This window comes from Ambystoma mexicanum, chromosome 5q (assembly GCF_040938575.1).
Source record: "Ambystoma mexicanum isolate Mex_15411 chromosome 5q, UKY_AmexF1_1, whole genome shotgun sequence".
Lineage (NCBI taxonomy): Eukaryota > Metazoa > Chordata > Amphibia > Caudata > Ambystomatidae > Ambystoma > Ambystoma mexicanum.
Window position 1 is genome coordinate 883,041,359 of NC_090933.1, and position 17,270 is coordinate 883,058,628.

General features: G+C 52.3%; 1 protein-coding gene across 3 annotated transcripts in view; it reads left to right on the forward strand.

The window, feature by feature from the left end:
* Positions 1–17,270, forward strand: part of DPY19L4 (dpy-19 like 4) — a 1,351,687-nt gene that overhangs the window by 1,280,300 nt on the left and 54,117 nt on the right. The window lies entirely within an intron of this gene.

Consider the following 17,270-nt stretch of genomic DNA (forward strand, 5'->3'; position numbering starts at 1 on the left):
CTATTTGAATTCGTCCATTTTTAATATGAGATATTGACCTATTATTCCCTGTAATCCTCCCAGTTGATATATGGAAGCAAATCAGGAATGTAGATGATCATTAAAGTTTGGGTGCTACATGGGAAAATTTAATAAAAGAAGATACGGACAGAAACGCAGGTGAAAAGCCATCGTCAAATATGTTCGCATTACCGACACACATAGTACAGAAATTAAAGGTTATAGTACCTGAAAGAAGAATTATATGGGACAACCTACTGCATGCGTGCAAGGCAAAGATGAATTGGCGACTGACTATTTTAATAGATTTGAAGAAGTGTTTGCAGACTTTAGTGGTCAAGACTTAAGTAGTGAACCTGGGAAAAGACTATTTGTTAACAAATATGTGAGAGGGTTGTTCGAAAATCCAAAATTTGATAATGACATCTGAAAGTGCGTGGCAAGCAAAATCACAGTATGAAGTATTACACATGGCATAATACTATGAGAATAGAGTAAATTCAGAGAAAGTGAAAGAGGTAAGGGATAGAGTGAATTTAAAAAGGAGAGTGCTACTACAGCAGGTAGCGAGTAATAGGGGCAGAGGAAATGCACAAGGAAGGGGGAATTACTCCAACATGCACGGAGGTCCAATTGGACTAAATCAATGTGCGTATTGTAAAGAAGAGGGACACTGGCGAGCACAGTGCCCACATTTGCAGAATAGAAATGGGAATGCCCCGAGAAGACAGAACAGAGGTCGCCCGGGAACACAGGGGCAAAAGAGAAACACTGGTATGCCACAAAATCAGAATAACCAAGGAAACAACCAGAATCGGAGCCAGAATCAAAATCAGCAGAATGGAGCAGGCGATGGAAATGTTTTTGATACTCAATCAAATACATAATATTCTGGTGACTTTACGTCAGATGATGTATTGTTACGCTAGGACAGCCCAAGACAGGGGTCGGAACCAGTGTCTATTCCAGTTGATCAGAACGGACCCTACGAATTGGGGCATGGGGGCGCTGTTGAGCAGCCGACAAAATGGCTGCCTAGCTTTCCAGCTCCATGTGCTGCCGCTTTATATCTGCTTCTATCTGCGGTTTAACATCTTGCCCCATCTTCAAACCCGGCTCCTGCCTCCCAGACACTTGGAGCTACCTACCTGTGAAATTTCGGCCCAAACCGGTCCTTCTGAGCCTGGGTTGGTCCGTCGGCACTGCCCCCCGTAGTGGGCCGACTGGGCCGGGCTCGCTGCGGCCCTGCGGCTCACGTGATCCTACTAACCGCCTCCCTCGCTTGCACTCTGGCCTACCGTCGCCTGGGGGCTGGGGCTGATCTGGAGCGCGAGGGCCGCCTTCACCGCCCTGCTACACGTGGGTGGATCCTGCGTCGAACTTCACCGCCTGGGATCTCCCGTGGCCGGCTGCCGCTCTGCGCTCTCGTGGCGCCGCTGCCTGGCTCACTCCCTCCCGCGGGACCTCCGAGGACATCTCCCCCGCTGGGCCTGCGGCCGGGGAACTCTGCGGTGCACTGCTGTGCCGCCAGACGCGTGTGACACCCGCGGGGGACGAGTGGAATCGCTGGGGACCCTGTCATCTGGATTGATCACTGGCTTGAGGTGAGGAGCCGGGGTGGCTGCCGTGCGCGGGCCTCCCTGTGATCCCTCCCCTCCGCTTGCGGCCCTCGCGCCCTCACCCGTGTTATAGACCCCTGGGGCCTCGCGACGCCAGCCCGCTCTCCTGTGACCTATTGAGGCATCTCCCCTGCCACAGCCTCCCCCGATAGCTCCGGATGACTCTGTGAGTTACTGCGACACCATTTAGAAGAGAGTGGGTTCCTCCATTTGGCCTTCACTCTACATAGCCCCAGGTCATAAATCACATAATGTCCAACAGATCCAGGAATACCAGCAAGACTGGGGCTATGGATAAATTTGCAAACGCCACCTCGAGATCTGAATCAGCCCATTCTTCATGCGATCAGACCGACACACCGCTCCCTGCGGAGGGGCCTCAGGCGGACCTGACGGTCATGATGGAAACTATGGCCAGAAACTTTGCTGCATTTCATGAAAAGCTCGACGACATCAATGCAAATGTGGCATCTCTTAGGGCCAAGTTGGATCAACAGGGGACGCGACTCACTGAGGCTGAAAATAGAATTGGTGCCAGCGAAGACACTGTAGCCACACTGCAGAGTACAGTGGCCACCCTTGTCACGGACATGAAGTCAGTGAAGGCTAAGTGTGATGACCTCGAATCCAGATCGAGGAGGAATAATATACGCATTATTGGGGTCCCGGAAAACGCGCTGAAGGGCCGACTCGAACTGGCTGTCGAGAACCTCTTGAAGGATCTATTGGGCAACCCGGTTTTGTCCCCTTTTTTCACGATCGAGAGGCCCCACGTCCCAGGCCTGGGGACTTTCCAAGACCCATCATTGCGAAGATCCTGAGTTTTAAAGATCGCGACCAGATCCTCCGCCTCGCACGTGAGAAGGGTGAGCTCAGAATGGACTCACAGGTGATCCGAATGTTCCCTGACTTCTCGACTGGAGTCCAGCAGGAATGTCGCCAATTCCTTGGAGTTAAGAAACTGCTCAGGGAAAGGAACATTCCTTATGCCATACTATTCCCTGCACGTTTGAAATTCACATTCAACAACAAACTTTACTTCTTTACGGTGCCTTCGGAGGCGGTGAAATTCATAGAGGCACACATTCCCCCTCATCATATCCGCTGAGGATATGATGCAGAATGACTGAACTCCATCTGAGGCTTGCTCCCTCTGATCGCCCTATGGCCGGGCGTCCTTATGGCTATACAAGTATCTGGTTGTTCTATTTACATTTTCTAAGTAGCCCTGGCTGTACTCACTGCACCTAATCTCTTGATTACCATAATACTGAACCTCTCATCTTGTCCATGTTGACTTCCTATTGTTGTTTAGTGTAACGTTCCTCTGTTCCACACGCAGGCCCGGCATAGATGCAGCGACATGCATTTTTATACCGGAAACACTGCTTGTTTTCTCAAGGATCCCACCGGGCTCCAAGCGTGCTAGCGCACAGCAATAGCGCACCCCATTGCGATTGCACTGTTTGTTATACTGTTGTTATGGGTTAGCCCCTGTTGGCCTCCTGCACCAGCTGGCTCAGATTGGGGTCGATCCGGCGGTGCACAGGGAGGGTGGGTTGGCGCTTACACTACTAAATTTGGGTTTGTGGTGAGGGAGGTGGGTGGGAATGGGGTGTTATCTAAAAAAGGCACACAAGGTTGCATGGTGCGAGCATTAAAGGCCCATGAATGCATGTTCGACTTCAAACGTTGGGACACACACCACTGCCGGGTCTGGGATGTCCACTAAAAATGTGTGCAGCATGTTAGGATATTTACTACTGCAATGTCTACCGTCATAATGTCCTGGAATGTCCGTGGGCTAAGCAACCACACCAAGGCCCGTAAAATCATAGCGTATGCTAACAGACACAACTGCAAGTTACTGCTCCTACAGGAGACGCACTCCAATGGCCTCATACCAAGAACCATGGCCCCTGCATGGGGACCGGCGTGATTCTTCACCTCCTATTCCACTCAATCCAGGGGTGTTCTAACGATGATTCACAAATCCATGAAGTTTACACTGCACAAAAACTACACCGACCCCGAAGGTCGTTATGTAATACTGCACTGCACTCTGGCTAACAAAGAATATTTACTTGTTAATACCTACTGCCCTAATGTGGATTCCCCCGAATTTTTCGACAATATCACCACCATACTACTGGGATTTGTGGGCATACCGATCCTGTGGGGTGGGGACTTCAATCTTATCCTCGACACGGTCCTGGACAGAACTGGAATTGCTCCTTGTTCCTTGTCCGGTGCTGCACACAGACTGCAAGCCCACATTATGACACTTGACATCTGTGACGCTTGGAGAAAGCTACACCCCCAACGGAGAGACTACACCTACTACTCATCAGTGCACGATAGCTCCTCTAGAATAGACCTATTTCTTGTATCAAAAGGAGTCATGGGTGGGGTGGTGGAAGCCCAGATTTTACCTCGCACACTGTCTGATCATGCCCCAATTACACTCTCGGCGAGGCTGGGGATACCTGTCCCGACGTTCACCACCTGGCGTTTCAAATCCGAGGCCCTTAGGGATGTTGTATTTAGGGCTGACATACTTGCTGACATTCTGTCTTTCTTTGAACACAACTCTCTTTCGGACACCTCGGCTGCAGTCAGGTGGGACGCCTTCAAAGTGTATATTAGGGGTATGTCTATCTCCCGGGAAGCCGGGGTGTTGAAATCGATCAGAGCCGCACTGGATCGATCTGAAACCAAACTGAAGCAATTGGAACTGCAATGTGCCACTAGGGCTGACCCTGCCATACTTGCTCAGGTCGCCGATGAACTCCAGGCATACAACAAGCTTGCCGGCCGTCAGTGAAACACAATACTTTACCCGCCCGCAGGCAGCCAGGAAATATGGAGAGGGAGACAGGCCTGGGAGAACATTAGCGATGCTATTAAAATGGGAATCTGGCCAGACGCAGATCACCTGTATTAAAGATAAACATGGCAACGCACAATGGGCCAACCAACAAATCCTAGATGCGTTCGCTGAGTTCTACAGGTCCCTCTACTCTCAACCCACTGAACACACAGAACAACATATGCGTGAACTCCTCGACCAGATCCCCACCACAGAGATCTCCTCCGCTACTCGTGACGAATTGGACTCCCCAATCACACTAGATGAAATTGTAACAGCCATTTCTGACCTGCCCAAAGGCAAGGCCCCGGGACCTGACGGCCTAACTGCCGATTTCTACCAGGAGCACGTCGCCATAATCGCCCCCAGGCTGCTTGAGGTCTGGGACGAATCGCTCCGTGCCTCTATCCTCTATCCTCTCCATGCGCGAAGCGGCCATTACAGTGCTGCTCAAGCCTGGCAAACCTGACAATGAATGTGGGTCCTATAGACCCCTCTCCCTTATGAATCTCGACACAAAGATTTTTGCAAAAATGATAGCCAACCGATTCCTGCCCATTATGACGTATTTAGTCCACGAAGACCAGGCCGGCTTTGTACCCGGTACGTCTATCTCCCACAATATCAGGAGACTGTTTAACGTGATGTCCCGCATTGATCAAGATGTACAGGCTGTGGCGGTTACGCTTGATGCCCAGAAGGCCTTTGATATGGTCTCCTGGAAATAGACATGGCTAGTGCTGGAGACCATGGGCATAGGCCCAAACATGATTAGGTTCATCAAATTACTGTACACTTCTCCTGTGGCGCGGGTTAGGACCAATACACGGACATCTGACCTTTTCACACTCTTCAGGGGCACCCGACAGGGATGCCCCTTCTCTCCTATTCTGTTTGCCCTAGCAATAGAACCGATGGCAGACTTTGTCCGTGCTCATCACGCCCGCAAGCGAATAAGACTGAAAGACAGTCCTGAAATTATATCTTTATATGCGGATGATGTTTTACTATACATCAGAGACCCCGCAACACACCTTGACCCCATACTAAGGGACATCACCCGCATTGGCACCCACTCCGGTTTCACTATTAACTACTCCAAATCAGAGATCTTCCCACTCACTAAGTCCACCCGACAACCCACCACTGAATACCCCCTCCGCTGGTCACCGAATGGTATAAGATATCTGGGTGTGCAAATATCGCTAGACAAATCCACCCTCATCACCGACAACTATTCCGCGATATCACAAATAGCTGAGACTAAACTTCTACGGTGGCGTGCCCTCCCACTATCCATTGCTGGACGGCTTTCCCTCATAAAAATGATCCTACTCCCCAAACTGTTATATACGTTTAGCAACATACCCGTATGGCCCGGGAGGCGATATTTTACTAGACTACACACACTATGTGCACAGTTTCTCTGGCACTCTGGCACAGTACGCAAAAAGTGGACGGACATGGCACTCCCATATAAACAAGGGGGATTCACGGGTCCAGATCTGTCACTTTATTGGTCCGCGGCCCAGGCCGAACACGCCACCCACTGGTACCCTGGCACCCCGGTGCGTCCCCATATCATACTGGAACGAATGGCAGCTGCTGGTATCAATCTAATGTCCCTCATACTACATCGGCACTACACACCAGGCTCTCCCATTGACCCAATCAGCACGACCCTTCAAGCCTGGCTCGCTTGCTATTTCAGACACCTGAAGCCTCTCCATACTACAAGTGGCTTCCTGTATGGGCCTTTCCCGGCTTGGAACCCACTCATGATGCGGCACTGGCCCGACACTGGGGGATGCTGGGATACCAAGCACTGACGGACTTCTACCCCGAGGGCAGGTTCATCGACCCCCAAACTTGGAAACCGGGGCACACCGGGTCCGCCTTGGAGACCCTCCAATACTACAGACTGCGAGCTGCGTTTCGCACCAAATGGCCCACATTCCCCGATGAGCCCCCAGACAACTCAGCCATTGCATATATTGCCAATTCTGGAGGTGCCCATGGAGTAGTCTCATCACTTTACAAGATCCTACAGGAGGCTACCCCTACTCCCACTCTCAAGGCACGTGCTGAATGGGCTGGCAAACTAGATCTAGAAATATCAGATAGGGTTTGGGGGGATATGTGCCTACACACTCGGAAAGTCTCCCTCAATTTCCGTTTTCACGCCATGCAGTACAAACTTCTAAATATACTTTACTACACTCCACACAGGACTTTGAGGTTCGCCCGTGATACGGCGCACCCCTGCCCCCGCTTCGGACCGACGGCAGCTGACCACTTACACATGTTCTGGTCTTGTGATAAATTGCTGAGGTTCTGGGAAAGCATCCTAGAAACGCTCACGGCTGTCACTGACAGTGATTGACCCTGATCCTTTAGCCGTCCTCTTTGGAGCCTGGAAAACGGATGACACCAGACGTTTGGCCAAGTTTCTTAATATTGGGTGCATGATAGCCAAAAAATGCATACTTCAGAACTGGAAAAGTCCCATCCCCCCGGTCCACCAGAAATGGCTCCATATGCTTACTTGGGCACGGAACTGTGAGGAGGAATTTATATCCATGCTCCCCGTCACTTCTCGACCCAAGAATATCTGGGTGGAATTTGATTCGTACCTTAACAGTCGTAGTGAAGACACACCCGGCTCTGGATCGTCCCCCACCCCTTCAGTGTCCACTGCTACAACATAAACTCGTACTCATATGTATCTTGTATGATTATTGTCTGACATTATTGTGATTTTGTACAACTGCTCATGCATTGCTCCACCTAATGTTTCTTACTTGTGCTTGTTGCCTTGATGTATGTACCACGTAACCTTTGCCGCCAAAAATAAAAGTTTAAAAAAAAAAAAAGAAAGGACCCTACGTAGAAATGAAAGTTGGGAATAGAGAGCACACCTTTAGTGGACGCAGGTGCACAGAAGTGCACAATAGACCATCACTTGGTTCCAGAGACACCACTGTCAGGGCAAAAGAATGTTTCAGTAGGGTTCGCAGGCACCCCAGTAATTAGTTCCGTGTCACAGTCGGTGCCTATAACACTAGGTCCATTCACAGAGTCAGAGTCTTGCCCGTTCCTTTTGACACAAAATTTCGGCGAGAATCTAGTAGGTTTAAATGTGTTGAAAAATCTAAGGTTATTCATTGTTCTCCTGATGGAGTGTTTTTGACGATTTCACCACAGAAAATGCCAGTGTCCCAATTCTTGTCCAAACCCCTGCCAACAGAGTTAAGGTACCGACTTGCATATGGGCGATGAATGATAATGATGTTGGTTGTTTGAAAACGGAGCCGGTGAAAGTTGTTTTGAAAGAGGGAGTAACGTTGCAGCGTATTCCACAGTATAACATTTCGGTGGAAGGTGAGAAAGCATTGAAATGCATTGTTTCAGATTTGGTTAAAAGAAATGTGATTGAAGAGATTACTGGTAGCACCTGCAATAGCCCGATTCTCCCAGTTTATAAGAAAGGAGGTAATGAGATACCATATCGTTTCATAATTGATCTACATGCTTTGAATAAAGTAGTTGACCCCCAATTTCCATTGGTCCCAGATGTCGCCACCATTTTGACAAGGATTCCGCTTCTGCAACACATTTTAGTGTTGTAGATCTTAAGAATTTCAGAACATCCCGATAGCAGATATCTATTTGCCTTCACGCTAGGAGGACGTTCTTTCACATTCACACGAATTCCACAAGGTTACACTGAGAGCCCAAGTATTTATAGCAGAGCATTGAAAGAAAAACTAGACATGTTAGACCTACCAGCGGGGTGTGTACTACTGCAGTATATTGATGACCTGTTAATTGCTGCAGACTCAGAAGACATTTGCAAAGAGGGTACAGTCATGTTATTAACACATTTAGCAGTGCATGGACATAAAGCTTCATTGAAAAAAATTCCAGTATTGTCGAAAGGAGGTGGCCTATTTGGGCTACCTACTTTCGAAAGAGGGAAGAAGACTGACACCAGAAAGAATAGAGAGCATCTCTGGTATGCCTATTCCAAAGACACTGAAGGGGGTCAGAGCCATAATAGGCATGGCTTCATATTGCCGGCAGTGGATAGCGAATTTCGCCATGATTGTGAAACCAATGGTGGCATTGACAAAAAAGGATGTTGCCTTGCCTTTACCATGGAGTAAGGAATGTCGGAATGCATTTGATCTGCTCAAAGCTGCTTTGTGCTCAGCTCCAGTTCTGGGCGCACCAAATTATGAAAAGGATTTTAAATTGTTTGTGCATGAGAATGACAGTTGCACGCTGGCTGTATTGACCCAGGAACAAGGCGGAAGAAATAGACCAGGCAGTTATTTTTCTTCCGCGCTGGACCCTGTAGCATGCGCTTTGGTGCGTTGTTTACGAGCTGTCGCGCCGGCTGCCGCGTCAGTAAAACAAACTGAGGGAATGGTTTTGGGTCACGCCTTAACTTTGATGGTGCCCCACACAGTAAACGTTCTTTTAAACAGAACACAGACGCAACATCTTACATCAGCTAGATTGACTAGATATGAAATTGTCCTGTTTGCATCACATATTCAAATTCGGAGGTGTTGCACTTTGAATCCTGCAGAGTTAATGCCCCCTCCCAATGAAGGAACGGGTAAGAATGAAGCACCACCCCATGATTGTTTAATGGTTACTGAAGAAGAGACGAAAGGGAGAATTGATCTAACAGACACCCCACAGAAAGAGCCAGGTGGAGAACTGTTTTGTGATGGTTCCGGTTTTAAATTACCCAATGGCACGTAACTGCTGTCTACGCCATCACGACACTAAAGAGTATTGTAGAGAGCAAAAGAATTCCATACAATTCAGCGCAGGCTGCAGAGATAATAGCATTGACAAGAGCATGTTAAATTTCTGAAAATCTGAATGTAAACATATATACTGACAGTCAGTATGCATTCGGGGTGGTCCACAATTTTGGCCGACTGTGGGCTGAGAGGTTTTCTAACATCCCATGGAACCAAAATTCAACATGGCCCTTTGATAGCGCGATTGTTCTCTGCACTCACGTGTCCGAAGCGACTAGCAATAATGAAATAACATGTAACGTGGGAAAAGGAAACGCGTTTGCAGACAAAATCGTGAAACAAACTGCCACTGATTTGCACACAAAATGGTTGATGGTACAGTCAGAAGAAGTGCCCTGCATGATAGAAAATGGGATTGCCACAGTCAAAGAGATGCAGGCGGAAGCAACTGTTGATGAAATAAAAGGGTGGGCTGAGGGTTCCGCAGAATTAGACGTAGAAGGTTGCTGGGTGGACAAAGAGAGTAGAAAATGGATGCTGCCCAACTCCCCCATCCCCAATTTCTACAATACACACACTGCACTGCACACCATTGGTACCACTCTATGATGTACCTCACCTTGTCTAAGCTCTGCCACCACCACTTCCAAACACTCTGCTCTGTCTTCTTTACCTATAGCTCCTACTGGATCCTCACCTGTACAACCCACTTTCTGCCTTTCTTGCTGCTTGTTCTTACACTGCTGGGCGGGTAGTACAGTGTCCTTTTTATCAACTGCCACTTGGCTGCAGGGCTCACCTGACCACCTGCACCAATCAGTGCCTGTACTTTCCCCGGGAGGTGCTCTTCACAGCTGGAAGGCTTTAAAAAAAAAACTAAGTCCCTTCCCCAGCATGGTTTTGCACACAGTCTGATGTTTCTCTGTTATGCTGTGGTTTGAAAATACATTTTTCTCTCTGAATGGTGAGTTTTCTGCTTTTCTGGCGTGCTTGCTGCTTTTGGGTTATTCTGCTGATTCGTTTCATCTGTATAGTTTCTCTTTTCCCTTCTCTGGATTCCGGTTCAAGTTTTTGTGGCTGCTTCCAGGGAGATACTGGGAGTTGTAGTTCTACAGAGAAAGAAAACTGGCCAGCAACTGTACTGTGAGGTGTTGAGATTGAAAGAGTGGTATCAGGGTGTGACATGGGAGCAGGGTATTCTTTGGGGACCGGAGACCCCCGCAACTCCCACTTTGCAAATATGAGACCGGGCTGGCTTGGGCTTTTGTTCAGGTGGGCCACCTGCCCAGGTTGAGCGGGTTCCCCAAACCCACTCCCGAGGGTCATGCCCCTGGCCCAGTCACAAAACATCATGGCACTGTTTCTAGTAGAGCTGTGAATTTGACATTTTTTGTGGTGTTCAACCCCCACAATACTAGGTTGCCACACTTGTCGGATGGTCTGTGAGCTTTTAATTCTTTACTAAAGATTATGTCTAATTCATGTGCCATTGTATTGTTTTGTGCATTGGGTCCGATTTCACTGGCTCCTGTGTCGCCACATCTTGCAAAACTGTTGTCCTTTTGAAGATGCTCACCCGTAAGGGGATTTTCCTGGTTGGTTTTGCTTCCACACGGCGGGTGAATCTAAGGCGGCTGCAGATTTGGTCTTTCATGGCTCTCACTTGTTGATTGCCTTGAATGAAACAGTGACTAGTGGAAGTGTTAAAATGCACATTTTGAGCAATGAGCTTGCTGCTCAGTCACAGGTCATCGCTTTGAAAATCGTCCTCGACCTGCATTATTTTGGAACCACATGGCATGGGCATCATGATCCCTCACTGCGATCAGTCATAAAAGTTTGTTTTGATAACGCTTTATCCCATTAAAAGGGAGAAAAGTCACTCATGTGGTCTGAAAGCCCATGTCATTGTTTCTTTTGTCAAAATGTCATAGCCAACACACACTCACCGAAAGGTTGCATATTGATGAAATCACTATAGCTCGTTTCTCCAGCATGGGGTCTGGCATGGATTCACATGCTCATGAATATTCCCCGTCGTCAGGCTGGGAATCCTCGGTAAAGAAAAAACCAGTATCAGTTTCGTTTCTGATCTGTCTTTCGTAGCAATAACCAATCACTGGTCTCTGCGTCATACTGACCACAGCCAATGACTGCCCTCTACCTAAGCACCGCCTCTGGCAGCCATCTTCAGATTTTTACCGCACGTTCATGTGTTGGGATCCTCGTGCTATTGCTCTCGAGCGTTAGTGCTATTTTTTCGCGCTTTTCACAAAAAACTTCGATTCTTCGGTCAAAAGAGCCTCAAGCTCCACCGATCCTACATCCGATCAACGGGGACCCGTGTCGGATTCGTCTGTGCCCCTCAAGGGTGAAGATTTCGTCGAGCTACACTTCGGAGGACTCCAGAAGCTTCTCAGGCCCGGTCTCGGAGATGGCCCAGGAGAAGGGAAGCTCGACGCCCGGAAAGCTGTTCAGGGTCTGCCCTGGATGCCAGCTGCAGAACGTCTTTAAGGAGGACGAACACTCTTTCTGCCTTTACTGCCTTCATGAGGACAAAACGCACGTGGAAAAGGACTGTGCGTTTTGCGGCAACATGTCGGAACGGACCATGAAGGACCGTCATCAACGTCTCGCCAACTGGCTGGAGGGTAAGAGCCCGTCTGGCGAGAAGAAGAAGAAATCCGAGCGGTCTTCTAAGACCTTTGAGGGCGCCCTGGCGACGGGGGCCCAACATAAGGCCAAGCACCGCGAGTCCGCTGGCACCGGGAGCGCCGAACGGTCGGGCTCTACGGGCGCCAGGCAGGGCGCACCCTCCCCGGCGCCATCAACCACGAGCCAACGCTCTGGGTCGGGTAAGAGGAAGGCCGAGCACCCGGCGAAGCTCCTGGAGAGGCCCCGGTCGAGCTCTAAGGCAGAGGAGGAGCGTGGCAGTGCCCCCTCCCTCAAGGATAAGGCGGTGAGCGCACCTAAGGTGGTGAAGGCCTTGATCCATCCGACCAAGCCCTCTATTGAAACGGTCGCGGCGGCCCTGGCCCAGCCTGTGGAGGCTGCACCAGTGGTGGCGACCTCAGGGCCCAGAATCTCCCTGCCTCCTCGGAGGGAGTCTTCTTTTGTGCCCATCGATAGGACCCCCGTGAAACCCTCCGTGGGGAAGAAGGGGGGGCAGGGCGTCGTCGTAGATTCGGCCTCAACCTCAGAAGAGGAGCTGATCGAGGTCTTAAGCCACGGCCTTGGCGTGGAACAAGACCAGCCCGTCGGAATGGGCCCCGACGCAGGTGACGACGACGACATCGTCGAGGATACCGACGGGGCCCCTGCTCGCCCGTCGGATTCCCCTCTGCCAACGCCGCGAGACAACTCGGCGGCCATTTTGTTGGCCATACAGTCCTTATGCACTGAGATAAGGACGAGGCTACCGTTACCGACGGAGGAACCTCTCCCGTCGGGGGATCCAGAACCGGGACCTTCTGGTGTTCCCCCTACCAAGAAAAGAAGGATCCATCCTCCACCTCCTTTTCAACCGTCGCGCCCCGTCCAGCCCTCCTCCCCATCCACCCGAGGGGATGATACGGGGACTGACACGGCAGCGACGGGTACGGACGACGAGGCATACGACGAGGATTTTCCGTCGTCGCCTCCCACCAGGGCTTCTCCGCCCGACGAGATCGGATCTTTCCACTCCATGATCTCCAGGGCTTCCGAGCTTTTCCAACTCTGCCCTGAGGAGAAGAAAAAGGAAGGCTTCCTTTATCAGCGGCGCGAGGCCAAGAGGAAGACGGTCCTCGCAGTGCCTCTGTTGGACGACATTTGGGATGAGGGCCTTTCCCTCCTCAAGAACCCTTCCACGACGCCAGCTAGAAGAGACCGGTACGAGAAGAAGTACCGGGTCCCAGACACGGCCCCCCTATGCCTCCGGGCGCAGCCTACCCCGGACTCCGTCGTCTCCGCGGCAGCCAGGAAGAAAGCAGGGGGGGGTGCGGCCTCCACATCGACTTCCCCGCCGGACGGCGAGGGAAAGAAATTGGATACTATGGGACGTAGAGTCATCTCGTCGGCAGCGACGACGATTAAAGCGGCCAACGCCTTGGCTATCGTGGCCCGCTACGACAGAGAGCTCTGGTACAAGATGGCTCCCCTGCTGGATTTTCTGCCGGACGACAAGAGGGCGGAGGCCCTTGAGATCCTCCAGGAAGGTGAAGTGGCTTCGGACCACGCTATCACCGTGGCGACGGACATCGCCGACGCGGGGTTCCGCCAGCTGGGCAACGGCGTTTGCCTTCGACGTCGTGGATGGCTCAAAGCTACGGACTTTCGGCAGGACGTCCAGACCAGAGTCCTGGACATGCCCTTCGACGGGAACAACCTGTTTGGGAAGACGGTGGACGATTCCCTCCAGGCCATCAAGGCGGATACTGAGACGGCCCGGGCCCTTGGAGTCCTGCAGCAACGACGGACGCCCTTTCGGAGCGGCGGAGGCAAGGGCGCCTCCAAAGGTTCCGGCGGCGGTTTCTCTTCCTACCGTCAAGCGGCCCGCTCGTCGTCGCAAGAGGCCTACAGAGGACGAGGCAAGTCTAGCGGACCCCGCCGTCGTCGCCAAGGAGGTCAAGGCGGCAAGGCCGCGTCCAAGCAGGATTGAACCGGCCGTGGGGTCGGGCCCCCACCGAAGCACCCCGGTGGGAGGCCGGCTGGCGGGCTTCGTCAGCGTGTGGGAGTCCATCTCCACCGACGGTTGGGTGCTGGACGCCCTGGCCCGGGGCCACGCGCTCAAGTTTCAAAAAAGGTGCCCGCGCGTCCCCCCCGTGGCCAGGAAAGAACTTCACGTCCCTCAACTTCTCCTGGAGGTAAAGGCGATGCTCAGGAAGGGCGCCATCGAACTCGTCCCAAAGAGGCTTCGGGGCTCCGGAGTCTACTCGCGATACTTCCTCGTGAAGAAGAAGACTGGAGGATGGCGCCCCATCCTAGACCTGCGACGGCTGAACAAGTTCATCAAGGCGCAGAAGTTCCGGATGGTCACCCTACAGCACGTCCTGGGTCAACTGGAGGAAGGAGACTTCCTATCGTCGTTGGATTTGGAGGATGCCTACTTCCACATTCCAATCCTAAAGGGGCACCGAAAATTCCTCAGGTTCGTGGTTCAAGGGCGTCATTACCAGTTCAAAGCCCTTCCCTTCGGACTACGGTCGGCACCCAGGGTATTCACCAAGTGCCTCGCACCGGTGGCGGCGCAGCTGCGCCGCGAGGGGATTCACGTCTACCCCTACCTGGACGACTGGCTCATCCGCGCCAAGACGAAGGAGCTCGCCGTGGTCCACACAGCAAGGACCGTCCAACTCCTCACGGACCTGGGATTCTCCGTGAACTACGCCAAATCCCACCTGGTGCCCGCGCAAGTCGCACTGTTTCTGGGAGCGAGGCTCGACACAGTGTCCCTTCTGGCCTCCCCGTCGGAGGAGAGGACCAGGACCATCTTGGGCAAAGTGCAACGGATGTTGGTGGCCGACGCGGCCAAAGTGAGATCCATCAAGTCCCTCCTCGGGATGATGTCTTCCTGCATCTACCTCATTCCCATGTGCAGGCTCCGGATGCGCCCGTTGCAAGAATTCCTGGATGCGCGCTGGATCCAGACGACGGGCAGCTTCGAAGAAAGGATCAAGCTCGACGAGAGTTTCCGACGAGCGATACGGTGGTGGGGCACCCGCGCGCATCTGACGGCGGGCATGGACTTCCAGACCCCAGCCCACCAGGAGACTGTGACCACGGATGCCTCCCTGGAAGGGTGGGGAGCGCACACCGAAAATCTGCACGCGAGGGGACTCTGGCTCCCGACGGAGAAGTCCCTGCATATCAACGTCCTGGAGCTCCGTGCAGTGTTTTGGGCCCTCAGGTCCTTCCTTCCGTCCCTGAAGGGCAAGGTGGTGAGGATCTTCACCGACAACACCACCACCATGTTTTACATCAGGAAACAGGCCGGAACCAGGTCCCCAGCGCTGTCCAAGGAGGCGCAGGACCTGTGGCATTGGGCCGTCGCCCAAGGGATTTTTCTGGTGCCGTTTCATCTGGCAGGGATAAAAAACACCATCGCCGACTCACTCAGCAGGGAGCTGCGCTCGTGCCACGAGTGGGAACTACGGCAGGATCTGGTGGATCGCCTCTTCCGACGGTGGGGCACACCCCAGATCGACCTGTTCGCGACGGCTACGAACACCAAGTGCCGGAGGTTCGCCAGCAGGTTTCCCCAGACGAGGAGCATGGGCGATGCTTTCTCGTTCCCCTGGGAGGGCCTGTTCCTCTACGCGTTCCCTCCCTTGCCTCTGCTAATCCGGCTCGTCAACCAGCTCAAGAGGTCACGGTGCAGGATGATCCTCGTCGCACCTGCGTGGCCGAGGCAGATATGGTTCCCGGACCTTCTGGACTTGTCAGCGTCCCCGCCGATCAAGCTGCCGGCGGACGCGGATCTACTCTCCAGGGAAGGAGGCGCCATCCTCCACCACGACCCGAAGTCGCTGAACTTGCAGGCCTGGCTCCTGCAGCGCTAGAGTTTGGAGGATACGACATACCGGCCGATTGCAGAGAGGTTCTTGCAAAGGCCAGGGCGTCCTCGACTCTTAAATGCTACGGACACAAATGGAAGAGGTTCTCTGTCTGGTGCCACGCACAGAAGATTAACCCTCTACGGATTACGGCTCCCCAAGTACTGCCGTACCTGCTGACGCTGGCCAAAGCTGGACTGGCACACGCGTCCATCAAGATTCATCTTGCTGCGATCTCCCGATACACCAGAACCACGGGGCGGACGTCCTTGTGGTCTCATCGTCTGGTGAAAGAGTTCATGAAGGGACTATTCAGATCGTTCCCGCCGGTGAAGGCTCCGGCCCCGGCGTGGGAGCTCAACGTGGTGCTGACCAAGCTCATGGGACCTCCGTTCGAGCCTCTGCACTCGGCACCGTTGAAGTTTCTATCGTGGAAAACAGCTTTTCTTGTGGCCATCACCTCCGCACGACGAGTGGGAGAGATCCAGGCCCTTTCCTGCAAGGCCCCGTACTTGACTTTCCACGACACGAGGGTAGTGCTCAGGACGCACCCCTCCTTCATGCCCAAGGTACCGTCGGACTTCCATCTCAACGAACCCTTGGTGTTACCTGTGTTCTTCCCGTCGCCTTCGTCGCCGGCTGAGAGGACTTTGCACTCGCTGGATGTAGCTAGAGCGCTGAAGTTCTACGTGGACCGCACGAAGGGTTTTCGGAAGACGTCACAACTCTTTGTGAACTTTGGACCTGTCAATCAGGGGAAGGCTCTCTCGAAGGCTTCCATCTCCAGATGGCTCTCCGGCTGTATCATGTACTGTCACCGGTTGGCAAACCGACCGCTGCCTGGCCGTCCGAGAGCCCATTCCACCAGAGCGATCGCAGCTACCACGGCGTTCCTATCTGGTGTGCCCCTGCTGGACATATGCAGGGCTGCTACGTGGAGGTCGACGCACACCTTCACGAAATTCTACTGCGTCGACCGGGATTCCAGGGAGGAGTCCAGGGTCGGCCAAGCAGTGCTGCGCAACCTGTTCGCCTGAGGTGGGCCTGGTGAGGAGGTAAGATGCTTAATGTTGAGTTGATGTGATGCTTAATGTTGAGCCTTCGCCACCTCCCGTGGTTGTGCATGTGTGTACTGCTATGTATTCTTTATTCATGAGCATGTAAATCCATGCCAGACCCCATGCTGGAGAAGGAACAAGTTACTTACCTGTAACTGTTGTTCTCCAGCATGGGTCTGGCATGGATTCACATGCGAACCCTCCCGCCTACCCCTCTGCGGCTCTTCACTTGGTCATACTGCCACTTCACGTGCTTCCAAATCTGAAGATGGCTGCCAGAGGCGGTGCTTAGGTAGAGGGCAGTCATTGGCTGTGGTCAGTATGACGCAGAGACCAGTGATTGGTTATTGCTACGAAAGACAGATCAGAAACGAAACTGATACTGGTTTTTTCTTTACCGAGGATTCCCAGCC